The sequence below is a fragment of the Cebus imitator genome, unplaced genomic scaffold, assembly GCF_001604975.1.
Source record: "Cebus imitator isolate Cc_AM_T3 unplaced genomic scaffold, Cebus_imitator-1.0 Scaffold188, whole genome shotgun sequence".
NCBI lineage: Eukaryota > Metazoa > Chordata > Mammalia > Primates > Cebidae > Cebus > Cebus imitator.
In genome coordinates, this window is record NW_016107503.1 from 4351684 (window position 1) to 4357786 (window position 6103).

The window sequence follows — 6103 nt, forward strand, 5'->3', positions numbered from 1 at the left end:
GTCACCTATGTAATTTCAAGTTTTCTAGTAGCTACTACATTCAAAAATCAAAATGAAACAGATACATTTAATTTCAATACTTATTTTATTTAACCCAATGTACCCAAACTATTATCATTTCAATATATTATCAATATAAAATCAATCATAAAATATTTAACACTTTTTTTTTTTTTTTTTTTTTGAGACGGAGTTTCGCTCTTGTTACCCAGGCTGGAGTGCAATGGCGCGATCTCGGCTCACCGCAACCTCCGCCTCCTGGGTTCAGGCAATTCTCCTGCCTCAGCCTCCTGAGTAGCTGGGATTACAGGCACACGCCACCATGCCCAGCTAATTTTTTGTAGTTTTAGTAGAGACGGGGTTTCACCGTGTTGACCAGGATGGTCTCGATTTCTTGACCTCGTGATCCACCCGCCTCGGCCTCCCAAAGTGCTGGGATTACAGGCGTGAGCCACCGCGCCCGGCCACTTTTTCATATTAGGTCTTTAAAATCCAAGGTATATTTTACAGTTACAGTACATCTCAACATCACAATTCAGTTGCTAAATTTTCACCAGAAAATCTGTATTTGGATTTCATACAGGTCACTATAGAGAAAGTGGATTCACACATCCAAGTTTTTTTCAGACATAAAACGTTTTCCAATAAGGGAATCAAAATCTGTTTTAAATTTTAAATTAAAATTATATAAATTTAAAATTCCATTCCTCAGCTGTACTACCTACAGGCATTCGATGGCCACGTGTGGCCAGGGGTACCATACTGGACAGCAAAGCTTCAGACATCACAGCCCGGGGCACAGACTAAGGTCTCATTGGCAGCGATGGGTGGAGAGTATCCCTCAAGAAACACATTTAATCTCAGGGAAATGCCTGTGGAGCTGCTCCCATCACAGCCCCTTTGTCTCCTATCGCAGCTTCTCCAGGATACTTTTGAAGGGTGAAGCCCATTAGTGTAACAAGCTTACTAAGACGAGCACTTCCACAGCTTGTCCAGGCCTCAGCAAGCCGGTTCCTCATCTCACCTATCAGAAAGGCTGCCCTCAGCTCAGCGGTGACGGTACAGGCTGCTGTGTGTGTGCAAATGAGTGTGTAAATGCAACAAAGGATATAAGTAGGGGGTGTGAGTACAGAAGTTTTGTGGACCATGTGCAGGGATGTATGGCACCACACGATGGGGACAATCCAACGGAGACTCTGTCCAGGGTGGGGCACACGTTCAAAGCAAAGAAAATAACATTGATTGAGGGCCTATTCTATGCCAGTGACTTTATATGTTTTCTTATTTAATCCTCACATCAGCCCTATAAAGTAGGGAGGCATCTTAGCTGATGAAACTAAAGGTCAAAGAGTAAGCGCTCAAGTGTGCAGAGTTAGTAAATAGCAATTAGCTATTTGAGCTCAGGGCTGACTGAAAACTCCCACTTTCCAGCACGCTGCCATCCTCACTGCCACGCCCTCATGGCTCTGTCTCCCAGGGCCTCTCAGTTGCAGGACACAATCTGTAAGAAGGGAAATCTTCCAGCCTATCCACTCTGAACTTTCAGCAGGGACTGGGCTGTTATTGGTCCTCACCTTCTTTACTAACTCTAATGCACCTGATACACAAGATTGGGGTTTTTCTTTGTTTTTACTCTTCTCAGTCCCCTCTCCCAGTGTCCTTACAGCCTCTGCCTCAGGGACTGGTAGAAAGGAGCAGAAATTCCAGGGAGCAGATGGCCTGCAGTGAAATGCCTGGCTTCAGCAAAGGATTCTCTGAAACGGAGGCTTCAGATTTCCTAGTTCCTTTCTGGGTTCTGACCTCAACAACCTCCTAGGTTAGAGAGAGGTTGCACACATTGGCAGAATAATCTGTGAGCTATTTCAGATTGGAGAATTTGACTCTGCCTACCCTCTGCCCATCCCTGCTTGACAGAACCTTTCCAAGGGCACTCCCGCCTGCCCTCCTCCCACTCCTCTCTCTTCCATCTCAGACACGGTCCCACTTAAGCTGTGAGATAACTTTGGACCCAAAGAGACTGTGGCACCGTCTCCACGCTCCACATTTCCATCCCCGATCGTCTTTCTCTATTTCTGACTTCTATTTCCTGTGCTGTGCTGGGTCCCTGATTCAAGAGATGAGAGACCTGCTGAGCAATGATCTTCAACTTTTTTGAGTCACAGACCCCTCTGAGAATTTCTGATGCAAGCTATGAACAAAAATATTTGTAAATTATCCAGTCAGTCTGAAGCCATCACAGACAGGCTCCATCGAATATTGGTTAAGAAATTCTGCTATAAGAAGCCACAGGTTGCAGGGGAGACTGAGGCCTTAGGCCACATTTGCTTTCCAGGGTCCATTAGAGGCAAAGAGATAAGGCTGAGAAGGATTACAGTTCAAAGTGGATGTCAGCACAGGTAAGAGCAGGTATTCGCATGGGCCCGGCAAGGACACACGCAAAAATGCCTCCAGCATCCTCTCACCTGTCCCCTTCTCCCACCAGCACCCATGTGAGGGAAAGGCAAGAGACTTTGGGTGGAACTCTTGCTGTAAAAAGTCAGTATGGTGGTGACTCAGGCTGGAGAGCATCTGAAACCAGGGACTCCTGGGTCCTGTTCCTCCAAATTGCTTTGTAAGGGGAATTAAGTAGGAAGACAGCTGGGCGGTGGTTATCAGAGGCTGAAGAGAATTCTCTCCTAGAGCACCTGCCACAATTCAGTCTGGTCTGAAGACTGAAGAGTAGCACCACCATAAGTTAGGACACTAAGGCTTATGCTCCCAGTTGCTGGTTTCTGGTGAAGAGGCTTAAGCGGGGAGGAGGGGTGACTCCTACGATGGGCAACAAGAGAGATGAGTGCTATTCTCCAAAGACTCAGACAGCTGAACAGCATTTGAATAGATCATTCATATATCATGCAGGGAGGGAACTCTGTGGGCAGCCAAGGCTCTGGGAAGTCTCCTTGTACTTCAGAGCCCCTCACTGCCCGACCCCTAGCTAAGGTCTACTTTCCTGTTTCAGTTTGCTAAAGGTAACACTTGCTCACTGAACCCTCTGGGCAATCCAGACCTTAACTCACTCCGCCTAATGCCATCCACAGCCTGTTCAGAACACCCTTCAGGGAAAGAGTATAGACTCTTAGGACTGGAGATGAGAATGAAGAAATTATAATTCATCCAATTCCAGCATCCCACAATTCAATCTCTCCATCCTGATTTGGGATCTGAGAGGAGAAATGAGATGATAAATCCCAAATGTACAGTGACTTGAGGGTGAGGGGTAAGCTCACTTGAATTTATTCCTTCTGCTCCCCAACAAGTTAGAAGTCAATCTTATTTTTAGATAAGATAAAATCAATCTTATTTTAAAATAAGATTATGGTGGCTCACACCTGTAATCTCAGCACTTTGGGAGGGTGAGGCTGGTGGATCACCTGAGGTCAGGCGTTTGAGATCAGCCTGAGCAACATGGTGAGACCTTGTCTCTACTAAAAATACAAAAATTAGCTGGGTGTGGTGGTGTGTGCCTATAATCCCAGATACTCAGGAGGCTGAGGCAGGAGAACTGCTTGAACCCGGGAGGCAGAGGTTGCAGAGATCATGCCACTGCACTCCAGCCTGGATGGTAGAGTGAGACTCCATAAAAAAAAAAAAGAATTCCAGGAAAAGGATGCTACTTGGTTTTTCACTGCTGGGTGCATTGGCTCACTCCTGTAATCCCAGATGCCTTGAGCCCAGGAGCTGGAGACCAGCCTGGGCAACATGAAACCCCATCTCTACTAAAAAAACAAAAATTAGCCAGGCATGGTGGTGCATGTCTGTAGTGTCAGCTACTTGGGAGGCTGAGGCAAGAGGATCGCTTGAACCTGGGAGGTGGAGGTTGCAGTGAGTAGAGATCATGCCATTGCCTCCAGCCTGGCAACAGAGTAAGACTCTGTCTTAAAAAAGAAATAAACAATTCCTCTTGTGGTTTAACTATAAATTGTAACCCCCTTTTTGGACTTCATTTCCTCCTTTTTGCCCATCCCGCCTTCACTGAAGCAGGAAGATAGACCCATAAAGTAGGTCTGTGTTATGGCAACACTGGACACATTTTACCCTGAATTTGAACTACCATTTTGCCTTTTTAAAAGTAAAAAATAGCTATAGCAATCAAGGCACTCAAATACCTAGGAATAACTTTAACAAGAAATATGTAAATTCTACATGATGAAAACTAAAATTCTACTGATGGGCACCAATGACTTAAGTGTGTAGGCAGAGTCTATATCATACATTCTAGTTTAGATAATCCAAGAATATGTGATTCCAGTCAAAATAACAACAGAATAGAAACATAAGTTATGGGTCAATATAGCCCCACAATATTATAGTACACAGTAGTCAGAAGGAAGGGACTAAAACTATCCACAATATGGCCGAATCTCACAGAAATAATTTGAACAAAGGAAGCCAGACACAAAAGAGTACATACTCTGTGATTCTCTTTATATAAAAAGCAAGAACAGGCAAAATTTGTTTCTGGTATCAGGAGTAAGGAGAGTGGTTGTCCTTGAGAAGAGCAGTGCAAGGGGACACACAGGTGGCTTCTAGGGCACTAGTAATATTCTGTTTCTTGATCTCCTGCTGGTTACACAAATGCATTCCATTTGTGAAAATTCAAGCTCTCAAGATACACACTTGTCATTTGTGCATTTTTCTGCATGTAGATTGTACATTAATTTTTTAAATTTTGGTAAAAAACCATAATATATATAACTTTTAAAAAATTTTAGGCCGGGCGCGGTGGCTCAAGCCTGTAATCCCAGCACTTTGGGAGGCCGAGGCGGGTGGATCACGAGGTCAAGAGATCGAGACCATCCTGGTCAACATGGTGAAACCCCGTCTCTACTAAAAATACAAAACATTAGCTGGGCATGGTGGCACGTGCCTGTAGTCCCAGCTGCTCAGGAGGCTGAGGCAGGAGAATTGCCTGAACCCAGGAGGCGGAGGTTGCGGTGAGCCGAGATCGCGCCATTGCACTCCAGCCTGGGTAACAAGAGCGAAACTCCGTCTCAAAAAAAAAAAAAAAAAAAAAAAAATTTTAAATGAATAGATCAATGGAATGAAATGAAAAATCTAGAAATAGACCCAAATACATATGGCAATGTGGTATTATAAAGATAGCATTCAAAAACAAGAGAGAAAATGTGGGTTATTCAATAAGAAGGATTTGAATAATACAAAACAAAGTTGGATCTCTGTCTCACACCTTTACACCAAAATAAATTCCAGGTGAATCAAATATTTACATATCCAAAAAGACACTATCGAAGTAATTTTTAAAAACATAGGAGCTTTGAGAATAATCTTAAGTATTTGGAGACTTTTCTAGAAGTTATATGAAACACAGAAGTTGGCCAGGTGCAGTGGTTCATGCCTATAATCCCAGCACTTTGGGAGGCCAAGGTGGGTGGATCACTTGAGGCCAAGAGTTTGAGACCAGTCTGACCAACATGGCAAAACTCTGAGTCTACTAAAAATACAAAATTACCCAGGTGTGGTGGTGCACGCCTGTAATCCCAGCTACTCAGGCTGAGGTACAAGAATCTCTTGAAACTGGGAGGCAGAGGTTACAGTGAGCTGAGATCATGCCACTGCACTCCAGCCTAGGTGACAGAATGAGACTCTGTCTCAAAAAAAGAAAGAAACCCAGAAATCATCAAAGAAAATACTGATAAATTCAATTACATAAAAATTTTTAAAATTTTCAAAGAATAACCATAAATAGGTTAAGGTCAGTGGCTCAGGCCTGAAATCCTAGCACTTTGGGAGGCTGAGGTGGGCAATTACCTGAGTCCAGGAGTTTGAAACCAGCCTGGCCAACAAGGTGAAACCCAGTCTCTATTAAAAATACAAAAATACAAAAAATACAAGCATGGTGGCCTGTGCCTGTAATCTCAGCTACTTGGGAGGCTGAGTCATGAGAATCGCTTGAACCCTGAAGGTGGAGGTTGCAATGAGCCCAGATAGTGCCACTGCACTCCAGCTTGGTAACAGAGACTGTCTCAAAATAATAATAATAATCACCGTAAACAATATACATAGAACAAACTGGGAAAACTGAATTTCTTTTTTTTTTTTTTTT

General features: G+C 43.7%; 1 long non-coding RNA gene across 1 annotated transcript in view; it reads right to left on the reverse strand.

The window, feature by feature from the left end:
* Positions 1-4443: 4443 nt before the first annotated feature.
* The window catches only part of LOC108316412, a 3997-nt gene continuing 2337 nt past the window's right edge, over positions 4444-6103 (reverse strand). The window contains exons 2-3 of the long non-coding RNA XR_001830324.2: positions 5510-5648; positions 4444-4886 (exon numbers count right to left, since the gene is read on the reverse strand). This is a non-coding gene — a long non-coding RNA (uncharacterized LOC108316412). The remainder of the gene's footprint in view (positions 4887-5509; positions 5649-6103) is intronic.